The following is a 14,076-nucleotide window of genomic DNA, read 5'->3' as shown; positions in this document are numbered from 1 at the left end:
AGTAGGGTACGTGTCTCGCTGGGCCCTGTGGGAAGACCTCGCACTTGTAAAGCCTGCGAACGATTGTGTCTTTGGCTGTGCTGCTGCGGCACGTCCCTTGCTCCACGATGCCATGTGGCAGCTGGTGGGTGACTGTAGGAGAAAAGCCATGGCTGTGTGCTGCTGGTGCATGCCATGCCAGTGCAAGAGGGTGAAGTAGGAAGGGGCCAAATGGCTGAATCTTTGACGTTAAGGCTTGATATCCTCCTTTGAGGTCAAAATACAGTATAAATGTTTGTGGTAAAATGGCAGCTCTGCTGAGAATGAAGTTCCAGAAGCTCTTTGTCTTTGACTGGCTTTTCTGATTGCTCAGTTGACCTCTGCATGGATGGATGATGTGAGACCGCTTTCTTGCCAAGGCCTATTTGGCCTCCAGAGATAAAACCTGAAAAAGCAGAAAGAAGGCACCGAGGGGCCTGCTGCACTGCTAGCCTCCCTTCTGCATGCATGAAGTAGCAGAAGGGCCCTGAAGGGTTTCTGTCCCAGAGGCACCGTTTGTGTCAGCACGGGGCTTTGGTCTGGGGGCTGCCGGTGGGGAGGTGGGAGCAGGGTGTTGATCAGCGGGTGGGAAGGCGGTGTGTGGGGCCGTGGTGTGAGGTGGGAAGGGTTGCAGGTTGGGAAGGAGGAGGCACGGTGCAGGGCAGCAGCTGCGATGTTGCCTGTGCGGGGTGGCAGAGGACTTGGGGGCGGGAAGGCGGAGAGCGCTCCCCGGAGACCACCGAGCTGGGGAAGCGCGGGTGGGCACCTGCCTGGCGGGCTGCCTGGCGCCTGGGCCCATCCTGTGGGGCTTGCGGACCCGAGCCGGGCATTTTGCGAGGCTGGGAGGTTGTGACTGAATCCAGAGGTGGCTGCAGAAAGTGGCTGCTGCTGAAGGGCAGGGGGTGCCGCTGGGCGCTCCCTGGGACGCTCCTTTCCCTCCCCACGCTGGGTGAAAGCTGCCCGCGAGGGGATGGCGTTGTCCTGAGGGACTGGGAGGCCTCGGGGCCAGGTGCCTCAGGGGTGGCACGAGCAGATGGCTGATCCAGAGGGCTTAACTGCTGGTGCTCAGAGGAATGGCCACGTCCATCGAGGCAAGATGCCTGCGACCTGCTGTCCCACCATGTCATCCTGGTGAAAGGTATGGGCTGTGGGCTCCCAGGCCTCGCTCAGCCTCACGTGGCGAGGGTCTGGCTGACCTGTAAGGGTCACCTTACTGGGGAAGCTGGTGCTGGGCGCTGCCAATGGGAGAGTCGCACCTTGGTGAGGGAGCAGCCGCACCTCTGGCAGGGGCCTGGGCAGTCACCGGGCCCTGGGGACTTGCTGCCCCCCAGCATTGTCCCTGTTTCCATCCCTCTTGCTCCAGACAGAGCTCTGCTGGGTTGCTGGGGCTTTTCTTCTTATGCTGGGGGAAAAATGATAGTGTTTTCCTTTTATTTGCCAAATGCTCCTGGCCCATGCTCTGTTGAGCAGAATACACCTACAATTTCTGTTTAATTCCATTGCCCTTGTTATCTCTCTTTTCCTGTGAAATATTCCTAATTACAGATTTGTCTGAGGGAGTTCTCCCATATTTACCTCTTAAAACTACAAACTAAGTTGACATACAGGGGTTTATGTACCAGGACAGAGGAGGAAAGCCTGCCTTCCCCTAGCAAAGCTGCATGACTGGCCTTGCTCAGGACCACCGATGATTCCTGATCTGCCCCACCGTGTTGGTTGCCCATCAGGTGCCTGCAAGTGATTGCTTTCTGCCACAGAGGCCATGCTGTGGCCAGACTCTTCCATGAAGCATCCTCAGCTGCTGAGCCCACCCCCTGCTGCAGCCGGCCACCATGGGCCCAGACAAATGTCCATCCCCATCTTCAGACTTCAATGGGAGCTGACCTGGGCACATAGTGGCCAACATGCTGCTAAAACCCAGCTGCCTCTTCCTTCTGTATATACACTCTCAGCAAGCAATTCTTTGCTTGAAAATAGATTTTACTCTAGGTTAGGCACAGAGTAAATTGGGCTTTGCCTATCGCTTGCTTTCAAAAACAAATGGGAACACATTTAGCCTAAAGATCTGATTTCCCTTTTAATGTCAATGTAAATTGACAGGCAACACCACCCACGATGAGAAGTGCACGTGTGCCACGTGGTGTGACATGTATAAGAGCAGTGACTTGCATTTGGGTTTGACCCAGAGTTGGTCTTCCCACTCTGGGGTTTCTGCTCCATTGTATACACACACACACACACGCACACGTGTGTGCATGTATGTATGTGTGTGTATATATCTATCTGCATGCACATATAGTGTGGACTGTGGGATGGGGTGACCCAAGGTCCCTCCAGGCAAATTTTCCCTTGGGTGACTCTTTGGGGTTGCCTCATGAAGGAAGGAAGGAAGTTCCCAGAGAGAGAAACTGCATGACATCAGTGAACGCTGTTTAGTGTTGTAGAGTAACCCCCTCTTGAGAGGAACCTGGCTGTCCCAACACCACCAGAGTATCTAAAACCAAAAGCTAATGACTTGTAGTAACTTCCCCCAGGGTGCACGGAGGCCATGGATCGAGCCGTGTGCAACAGAGGGCATGGCAGGTCAGCACTGTGGTAGCAATGGCAAGGAAGATGCAGAGAGACTCACACTGTCCTTGTTTGAGTTTTTGTTGGCTCTGCAAGCACCATTTCTCCCTTAGCTCTGCAGCTGCTAAAAATAACCACCTTAAATTACTGGCTTATATTTGCATTAAACTGTTAAACTCACATTGATCACTCCAGCACTGCACACTGAAACTGCTGTTTATTGCACACTTCTTCTAGATTAACTGAGGTTCCTCAAGGTTTCTTTTTGGTAGCTGAAGTCAGGCAGGTAATACTGATTGCACAATCATTTGCTTTGTCTTAGGGCAGCATTCTCTTGAATTAGAACCTCCACTTAGCTGAGCTGGATTTTACAGCTTTTGAATCGCGAGCATCTGTGTCTCCCAGAGCTCCAGCAGGAGTCATGGATCTGGCTGCTCTAAAGTCAGGCTGGTGTCTGCTCCTTGGGGGTTCAATCTGCTCCCACTTTGGCCCCCTGAGGCTGCTGGTGGCACGGGGGGCTCAGTGCTTCGCAAGGGGCAAGAGATGGCTGCTGATCACATGGGCTGAAAGTTCCTGTTTCTACACCTGGTTCCAGGGTTCCTGAGCGATGCCTCATTAAGCACATGTCAAACTGAGGGGGGAAATGGGGTGTTTGGTTCAAAGTGTTTCCTTCCAGCAGCAGGCTTTAATTCCCTCTGCTGTGGAGCTGTCATTCCTCCCACTTCATCATTAGCTTCTCATTTAGACAGGCTGAGTAATGGCCATTGTAATTCTACCCCAAGTATGTGCCATGTCCTGTCTGCTTGACCCAACGTGGTGGAACATTTGTGGAGGCTGGGCCAGGAACCTGTGGTGCCCTTGGCCAGCGTGCTGGTCTCTCTTGGCTCCACCTCTCTGTCCTCTGGTCTGCAGGCTGTGTCACACCTCCTGTGCATGGTGGGAAGTTCCCCTTGAAAGGTCATGTTGGAGAAGGGTCAGCTACAACCCAGGAAAGGTATGAAAGGTGCCTGTGTCTGAGATGTGCTCCCTGAGGGCTTCAGCACTGGACTTGTGGGTTATTTCTGGAGGATGTTTGGTGGGCAGGATCTGTCCCAGGACTGGCACAGGTGAAGGCAGCCTGTTGAGGCTATCTCTGCCGATAACATCACCTCAGGACCACTCTGAGCAGCTCTTACTGCAGGGCCAGAGAAGGAAACAAAGCAGAGATGCTGCTAATCCTGTTAAATGTGTTATTTTAATGAGTCTGACACATGGGTATTAGCCTATGTTTATTTCTTCAGTGAGGTACAATGTTAAAGGAAAACAAGGGAAAATGTATGTGAGCCACGGCTCTGTGCTCAGATAGCTATTGGGCTCAGTTTAATGCCTTGGGCCAATTAAAGCACAGTTGTTAGGCTGGGACACTAGATGAGAAATATGTCGGGGTGTGTGCATGCATGCCTTTCAATTTAGGAAGATAAAAATGAAAAATGCATGTCAAAGCAAGAGCTAGACTCTTGACTAGGCAGGGTACACGTACACGAACTATCAGCTGGGTGTGCTCTGAAGCACCTTTGAAGGTAAAGTCATGGTGGAAATCAAAGCAACCCAAAAATAAAACTGGTGGGGAAGTTGCCATGAAGCACCTTAAAGTAGTGTCTCTGTTTTAGACATGCCAGCTCCTACAAATTAGACAGAAGAAAAGCAATGCACTCAGGAAATGTGAGATGCCACTGATTCTCTCAGAACAGTAGGAATGGCACCAACTCCTATTTAAATGTTGCAGAGCTTTAAACCTCTGTGTTGATACATATTTACTTTTGCTTTAATCTGCTTCTCTCACTTCTCCCTTTGTTTCTTTACCAGTTTTTGCTGTTTTAGACTTGTCTTGGGGAGTTCTCCTGGCATGTGTTTTTAGCAGTCCTAAAATCATAAAACTTGTGGGAAAGGCAAACAAGGAGCAATGATTTGACATTTCTCACCGTATGAGAGCTATGGCTAAAGCAGCCAAAGGAGGCTGGGGGGTTTTATGCATTACACATAACTAAATGGAAGTTACTGCCACAGGATTTTATAGTCTAAAAATACACCTATGAAGAAAAAGACTTAATTGTATGCACACAGGGTGGGAGGTTAGTGAAATAATGATCTGACTGTAGCTTACATTGCAGGATGCCCTTAAACCAACAAGTGCCTGAAGCTTGGGAGGGAAACCTGCAGGAAGCATCACTCTGTATATGCAGTGTGGCTTTTTAATACAACATTTAACTAATCTTCTTGTCTTGGGTGACGTGATATCAAATTAAAGGGACCTATGGCATAGGCTTTTCATGCTTAGTATTCCCCTTCTTGGGGTCTGGTTTGTCCAAGCCTCACAAAACACATTTGTAATTCCTTGGTCTTTTTGAGGCTTAAAATTTTCATGTCTCAAAGCCTTCCAGTCCCAAGTTCTGCTGTGCTCTGCCCTGGGGATGAGTTGGAGGGAGGATGATGTGACAGCTGAACCGTAAAGGTTTCTACTTGGGCCTGTTCCTCAGAGGCACCTCCAGCTCACTCAGACCTTTCTGTCCCTCAGATGACATCTTCATTTGCCACTTCCTAGGGTTAGCATTGAACTTCCCGAGCTGCGACATTGCTATGGGAAAGTCCACCCTTCAGGCTCTCTCAAGCCAAGAGTATGTCTTTTAGATTCTCAGCGAGCAGCCCAAAGTAATAAGGGGTGCACATAAACTAAACCTGTGCAAATCATATTGAAATTTAATCAAATATTCAGGATTTTTTTGAATAGTTGAACTAAATTGGTTTCATTGGCATCTTTCATTAAGTTCCTGCAACAGGCAATACTGACAAGGCTTTTTCTTTTAAGTATAAAATTAAGCATTTTTTAGCGAAGTGTTGGAGTTTACAAAAGATTTGCTTCCTATGAGAATTACTGTTAGCCCTGCAGTTCATGTGCAAGTTGTTTAGTTTCCATTCTGGAGCCATTCTAATACAGTGCAGATGTTGCAAGGTGTGTTTGTCCTGTCGCTAAAGAGGATTCAGTTCTCCTTCAGCAGCGACGTGAGCTGAATCAACAGCTGTGGCATGCAAAAATGGCATTTTCCAGCCTAAGATCTTTCAGCCAAGAGAGTTGTAACGCTGCTTCTACACATGGATGCCCTTTTATGTGGCTGCTGGGGAGTCCCTCATGTGTCTGCCCTGCCTGCTGACATCAACCATCATGAACACAGGAGGATTACAATATTTGTCTCTGGTGGGTGATTTGTACTGGAAACTGCAAGCTCAGTTACCTACGGAGGTCACTGCCGACACGCTTTTGTGGAGAAAGGGGTCCTCCCTGGCTGGCCCTGCATTCATCCGTCATTCAGTCTGGTGGGTTTTCTCCTTGGTCCTTCTCCCCTTCTTTCCTGAAAGAGGAAAAACCCCACCAACATAAAAAAAGTGAAACTGGTTAAGAATCAAACCCATGAAAAATACAAATTGTTAATGGTCAGCTGTGTTCTGCCCTCTTTTCCCCTCCCCCAGGTAATTGTTTGAAGACTGAAATGGCTCATCAAGCAGCCAGATGAGCAGTAGAGGAATTGATGGAGTGAGAGGACAGGAGAACAGGGTCAACCGTCTTGCTGACAGATAATCTAACAGATTAGCTCAGCCCATTTCAGCTCCAGAGAGGGCAAAATTCAATGCCTAATACCTGTGGAGTGGGAACTTCCTTCTTTACCTTGGGGGGTGGAATTCCAGTACATCTCCATATAATTTTAGTTTTAGGGAAGATTTGCTCTGTCTTCCAGTTCATACTGGTTTGGAAGCAAAATATTTAACTTGAACACTATTACTCTTTGCAGCATCAGGATAGTGTGGGTAGGCTATCTAGAGCCAGAACGACTGTCCCCCCATGGCCCAGTGGCTCAGTAGCTGCTTTTTTTGAAAGCTCTTCCACACAAGCTTCTTGACTCCATAAGGTGTGAGTATCTAATTATGCAGCTGCTCTAAAATAAAAACCAAACAGGAAATCTCTGCTGCTTGTGGTTAAGCCCCCATCTGTAATCAGCACATCTGCTGTAGAGCACAGGTTCTCATTCTCGGGTGCTGGTTTCCTACCACTCACCCAAGGGACAGGTGGTAGTTTTCTTGCTGACTTGGAGTGAATGAGATGGTGGCCCTGACCACAGCTTCACAGTGGGGGTGGGGGTGTCCAAGACGGGGCTGGCCATCCCTGTTCTGGGACACCAGGCTGCAAGGCAGGCAGCCGCAACAGCAACACAGTCACTGCAGGAATTCTGTAGACCTTGGAAATTTGTGGAGTTTTTGGAAATTTAATCAGCTTGTTTCCTTGTGATTTCTGCTCATACTTGCTGTTGAGCCTAAAATCCCACAGGTACAGTCTTTTGGTAGCATTTTGCCCTTTCTTTGTGGAGGGTGGAAATGTAGAGATTTATGGATTAGTGCCCCAGCGCATAGGGACAGAGAGAGACGCATCTTGCCCTTGGTCTTTGCCTTTACATTTAAAATAAAATTTTATCTGAATTTTACATGGCATGGGAGTTTGGCACAGAGAACCAGCTTTCTCCACCTGATCCATGCCCATTCCTAATCACCAAACTTGACAGCAAACACTCAAAGAGGATGACACCATTTAAGTGGTATGTTGTACTAAGACTGCAAAATGTGTTTTCCCTTCAACGGCACCAGTGGTATAAAACTTACACAGTTGGGAAGAGGCTTCTCTCACACTGAGGTGAATCAGAACTGGAAGCCATATAAACACAATGCAGATTTTTGTATTATTTTTGTTAACATTCCAGTGTCAGCCAAGACCCAAGTTGGCTTGGCATACAACAGTAGCAGTAGCAGTCCAAATTTTTAGGTCATCTTGTGCTTTCTGCACAATTTGGAAACTGCAAATGCAAGCATCTAAAACAGGTGAGATGTCTTGCTGTCTGAAGATACTGGTATCTTTCCACAGGTTATAGCAGAAGCCACCACTACCACTTAAACACCTACCATTTAAATGGCTAAAGACAAGACAAATCCCACTCCAGGAGACGTGAAGCCTCAGCAGAACTGGCTGCTTTGGACTGTGATATAATGATACATAGTGGAGGTAGGTTTCTGTGCTCTAAGTGGAAATGAGCCATCTCCATGGATCAGTTACTTAATCCTGTTAATACAAATACAGAATTTCTGTTGTGATGGCACCAATCTCATTCCAGCTGGCATTAAAAGCTGTCGCTCTGGTGGGCAGACCAGCTGAGTTAGGAACTTGCTACAGGAATTGATGTACCTCTCATGTAAGGCAAAACTGTACGTCACAACAGAGCATCATGCAGAAATACCCAGCTCTGTTGAAATTACACCTGCCTCTCAGCCTGGGCAGTGCATTCAGCCAGTGTGGCTAATACTGCTACCACCCAAGTTCGAGGCTGTCAAAGCCAGCCTCAGTATCTCCTCTTGGTGCTGCACTGTGCTATGTTGTTTCAGAGCACAGGTGGAGCTGCAAGAGAGGAAGGCTGCAGTGTGCTGCAAATAAAAAACACATATCCTCAATCAGGCAAATCAACATACTGATTTTGCTTTTAGCTACATCAGATAAAGGATCTGACTTCTCCCACTCCTGCCCTACGGTCAGTACCCAAGGCTGATCCTATGTTGATTTCTTGCAGCCTTTCTTCCAAAACTTGTCTTTGTAGGATTGTTAGTTTGTTGTTGCCAGTAAGACACAATCTTTTCTTTCAATGGCCCCTGAAGACCAGTCAAAGCTTGTATGACTTGTTAATTGAAGTCATAGTCAACAAGCATAAAATTGTACACAGCCACCCAAAGAGGGTGAGACTGTACTTGCCAGTCTGCACAATTCAACATGCATTTTAAATCACATGTATTAACAAGCAACTTGTTTACAGAGAACAGACGAGTAGAGAAGTTTATAAATTTAATAAAACTTTACAGAAACTCTTTGGCTTTTTCTTACCTTCCTCTTTACAAGCTACTCTAGGAGCCACAGCAGAGCTGCCATTATCAACTTGCCTGAAAATTGCTGAAAGTCACCCACAGTACCTGACCCTCTGGTATATTTTTATATTGGTGTGTTTCCTACAAGAAATCACCAGTTTAGTACAAGTCCAGAGCATTTCCAGATATGCAGCTTGGCATAAAGACAAAGTGCTCTGGGAGTACCTAGGCACTGGCTAACAAAGGCAGCATCCCACAGGCAGAATCCTCCTTTCCCTTCAGAACCTATGTGGAATTAGACCTTCGTTTGCTTTTGCATGTGGAATTACAGCTTTGGTTACAAAATCTATGAAATAAATTTGTTTGAGTGTTAACTTAGCAGAATGAAATCCTGTTTTATGGAGGATATATTGATATCTATTTTAAACAATGTTACTTTTTCAAAAGACAAAAAATAGCATTACTATTCAGAAGTGGAAAATTACATTATTATTCGCAGTGGAAAATGTCATTGCTGTGCTGATAGCTGTTGACAGGTACTCGTCGTGGTTATATGCTGTGATGTGCTAATTATTCTGAAGTTAAATCAGATGGCATTTTGTGTTTTCATTTCAACTGTAAAAACACAGTATTTGTGACATGTTGACAAGCACGCGTTTAATTGCTCTGTGGGTATCTTCTAAAGTCATGTGTTTTCCACTTACTTTGTGAAGAAAGGTGCGTAATTAGCTCCAAGGCTACAGAGTATGTTGCTCATTATTATATTTTCATTTCCTCTACAGTGATAAATACAGGATGGTGACAAATATGAAAACCCATCCCTGATGCTGAACACTACCTCAACTGGATTGCAAATCAAGGTCATGAACCACCCGTGGTGAGACCCTCTCTTCCTTCTCAACTTCTCTCTGCTTTGCTTTTTTTCACAGGTCTAAAGTCAAAAGAAAAGGATCTAACTTAAGTAGACATTAAAAATGTCACCTAGTATGTATCTGGGGACAGACTTTATCATTTGTACTGCTCCAGATTACATCTGTCCTCTTTCTTGCTTGTTTCTTTGTGGCTGTGTTTGTTCATCTCATCAGTGTCAGGGTTATGGTGTTCAGTGATGAAACAAACCAAATGTTACAATTGCTCCAGTCCAGCTGGAAGCAAATGAATTGGGCAGGTGTAACTAGAAATAGTGTTGGGCTGTCTCTAAGTTGAACATCGCTTTCCCCTGAATTCGATCTAAATACCACCTGAACTGGATCTAAATACCACAGCTATTGACTCTGCAGGTACAAAATGCGCATCTGCATTTAGGTACTGAATCTTGTTCCTACCAGGAGATCAGGACAGATGTTTTCTCAGTGGTATATGAACCGGTAGTCTGCAGCTGTACAGGCCTGGACTCAGTGACTCTGGAACTGCCTTCTGGTCCTGCCTCTTATGGACCTGCCCAGTATTGTGAAGTATGATAATGAGGCAATTCACAGAAGATTCAACTCAACATGAAAGTTATTTACAGTAGTTCCACTTTTCACTAGTGTTGAAAGCTGCCATGTGGAATCGTAGCAAGGAGAGCTTTGAATAAAACTACTAACCAGGAAAAGATTTAGGAGAAAAAAGCATCAAGATTACTTACTCTTCTTCCCTTGCAAGGATATTCTTCAGTTGCTCCTCAGATCAGTAAGGAGAAGATGATGAAAGCAGTGGCCTTTGGGTGCACATGTGCATTAGGCTGGCATCAGTCAGGATTCATTACATGCAATTGTACAGAAATGATAATTGTGACACTTGGGTTTATTTGGGTTTCTTTTTTTTTTTTCAGAATTCATTATATGGATAGTTTTTAAGACAAATACATACATCTCTTTCCTCAGAAAATAGTTTAAGTGTATATTAGGTTAATTTTTTGTTTGCAGCTTGGTTAGCAGAGCCCCTATGCCAGCCCTCCAGACCCAGGAGCATTCAGAATCATGAGACCAACACCAAAGCTACTGCTCTGCAGCCAGGCTTGGTTTTGTCCTTTCAGAAACTGTCTAGATCAGAAGTATCCCTGCCCCTCGCTAAATGATTCATACTTGCTGAGAACCTACGTGACAAGGAGAAATGATGAGCTGATGGTAAAAATTGTTGTGGCCTTTCCTGCTTGATCGGGAAGACCCAGGTGTGTTGTTATAACTTTCTTCTGCTCTCCTTCCCTGTACTGCCATCCCCTGTTGGCTTGTTTAGCTGCTGCCTGGGATCAACCTGCCTGTCCCTTGTGGTGGCACATCAAGGTACTTCATCACAAGTATGTTTAAACATACCTGTTTGAAAGGGAGACTGCTTAGTATGGCCATGTGAAGGTGGGTGCTGGTGGGTTTCTTCTGTGGTGTTCAGAGACAGAGCATTAAGAATTTTAGGGAAATTTAATGTAGAAGGACAGTTCTGCCTCATTAATTCTTGCTATATTTAGAATTCAGAACAGGCAAAGTGTTTGAAGGACCAGTCAATCAAGCTGTTCTCTTCTCACTCTTCTGCTTTAACCTTACAGTTCCCTGCCTTTCCTTGGCTAAACCTCTTATGTGCCAAGCCAGCTGGGAAGCAAAGCAGGAGCTCATCTGAAAGGAACAAACTTTGGGGCTAAATTTCAGTTTGCCTTCCCTGTAACTTGAGCTGCGGGAGGAAAGGATCTGCTGCTTGAAGGGGAGGAAAGGATCAGCCATTCCAGTTACAAGCTTATGCAATATCACAATGAGCTTGTCAGGATCATCCAGCAAAGAATATGCAGCCAAGTTTTAATATTTATAGCCTAAATGAAAGAACAGAGGAAATAATTTGATTTAAAGCACAGCAAAGAAGAAATCAGACATATTTCTCGTGTTCCTTTCTTTGCTGGTGCAAGGACCAGTCGCTGTGTTATGACAGATACCTTCATCTGAGCCTTCTGCTTATCTTTCAAAATGACCATAAAGTTATTCCCTTCTGCTTTTCTGCCTCCTAATGCTATTTCTTTAAAAATAGCTTTCTCCTCATAAGACTAAGTCAAACGGTTTTGATGTGTAGGCTCTTACTCTGATACTTGAGGGAAAACACATTAATTCTTTTTCATACACTGATACATTGGCAGTGATCACGTTACGAATATACGAGCTATTCCTTGCTCCCCCCTGCACTGTGACAATTTTTGAGTATAACAGTTAATGAAATGAATATCTTGTGGCAGAATTAGGAAACATGAAAATAATTACCAGTGCAAGTGCCGTGGCTCTCTTGTGGCACATGCAGTTTAATGTCTTTAGCTTGTTCAAAACTGTTTTACAGTCTTAGCTCCCTGTGTTGTGCATTTTCCTGTATTTATTAGACAAACAAGAAAGTAACTCTTGTCATCTGACGCAAGAATGATGTTTTCCCTTCCCTCCAGGCTGATAGAAGGGAACCAGTTCAGGAGTTGTCGACTTTTTCTTTATGTCTATTTTACATTAGGTTTGTTTATTCCTATCAGCTTGAGGATGACCAACGCTGTTATTCTGAGCAGCACTATGAACAAAAGCAGACAGGCAAAGGTGCGGAAGTTTCTATACACACACACACAGACACACAGTGCCAGAGCAGGCAAAGAAGCCTGGAATTAATCAAATTTTATCTCCAACGTGCTGCAAGAGAAGAAAATATTACTGCTGTGTGAGAGCACTTGGGGGGAGCTGCCACACTCTGGAGATGGCGGGACCATAGAAATAGATAAATTGAAGTTTGTGTTGCTACAGCTTATACTATACCTGTTCTGCATATGAATGGAAATCTTGAGTCCCTGCACTTATCATTTTGGCACCCTTCCTACTTTTAAATATTACTTTGTCAAGCCTTTCAGCTTTTTAAAATATAGCGACTCTAGTTTCCCAAATGGCTAAGGAATACATGGAGAGAGATGCTTCTTTCAACCAGTTCTTTTGTTGGTATTTTGAGACTGTACTGGCATAAGCACTGATAAATGTTTGGTCTTTCAGAAGCAGTCTGGCCAGGTATGGACTTGCCCTCCTCCTTGTTTGGGGTGTTCAAGAAGGAGCCAGTAAATCATCCTGTTCCTCCATGGTGGTCTCTAGCCTTTGTGGTTACGACCTGGCCTGGCTGCCTTCATGTTATGAGGATTCAGCAGTCCAGTGATGCGGCGGATGCTTGCCAGCCCTGAAAACCACCACATCTCCTGTGAATGACTCATGCCAACATCCAGTATGCAAGCTGGCTTTTTTGAAAAACTGAAGGTACAGATATTACCAATATTATTATCCACAGTAAACTGGTAACATTTCATCTGTGGGTTGTATTGAAAAGGAAATAACCTATACAGGTGGTCCTTGGCCTATATACAGTTCACTGGAAATACTTCTGATATACCAAATCTGGCATACTGGAGTGATATTCTGCCCCATAAATAGCTGTTCTGTAACAACTTCAGGGTAGTTACATATGTATGCTCAGAAGATTTATGGTATTTTCCTATAAAGGGTTAGGAGAATTAGCATATTTGTAATAAAGGCTGTAATATTTTTCTTCCTCATAAATATTTGAATTGTTTGCTTAATGGATGCAGTTCTAGTAGATGCATCAGCTGAATTTTATCTATATTCTGTTAAGTCAGGCTTAACAGAAAAGGTCTTCATTGACTTCCACCTGGAAAACATTTTCTGTGCAAAGTAATTTGAGGTCCATCCTTGCTTTATCAAGAAACACGTTCAAATTACTTTAGAGGACTAGAAGACAACCCAGCTGTATCTCACAATGCAGATAATGAAACAGAAATTTAAATTCGATAGTGGTTGTTGTGGTTTGTAGCAGAAGGTATTTAAGGGTTCACATCTGGACCCTCCCGTCCTAAGTCCTTGCAACAGAGCAACCCCAGCAATGCAAATGACAAAACCCAGCCATAGCTGCAGTTGTGACTGTGGAGTAATGGGACATGCCTAGAAAATGTTAACGTTGTGGAGGCCCAGAGTTTTCAGCTGTGAACTCCAAGCACAGGTAGGACTTGGATGAAAGAAATGCAGTTAAGCATGAACCTAAGCATGGGCTTTCTCAGAGGGTCATTCAGCTGTTGTCAGAGAATCAAAACCAGAGCAGTTTTTAAAGTAGCTGGATTGCATTTAATTAGGAGCCTATTTAGTGTTGCAATGTTCACAACAAACTTTTTCCTGTCCCATTTTTTATTAAAGATCTCAACTGCACTTATGGTAATAGCACTGTAACATGTTGTTGGTTAGTGATATGAGGCTTGATTTTTATTTGTTTTTATTTCATCTTGCCTCATTTCATTAGTCAAAACCAAAATAAAGATGTGGTTGTTAGGATACAAGGTTCTTTGCATAGCTGTAACTTACTTCTCCACATACAGTCAAAATCAGGCATGTGAAGACAAGCCAGGCCAAAGCTGAATCAAAGGCTATAGTTACAAAGGCACTGGTCTTTTGGCTTAGTCTTCTGAAAAGCTTCAAACTGATGGATTTAACAATAATCCTGATTGGTAATGAAGGTAGCTGAGATCCCTTCAGCTCCACCAGCTGTACCTGGTTAGAGTTACTGGGTCAAAGTCTTGTA

Source organism: Falco biarmicus, chromosome 5 (assembly GCF_023638135.1).
Source record: "Falco biarmicus isolate bFalBia1 chromosome 5, bFalBia1.pri, whole genome shotgun sequence".
NCBI classification, from domain to species: domain Eukaryota; kingdom Metazoa; phylum Chordata; class Aves; order Falconiformes; family Falconidae; genus Falco; species Falco biarmicus.
Note: the sequence above shows the minus strand (reverse complement) of the source record.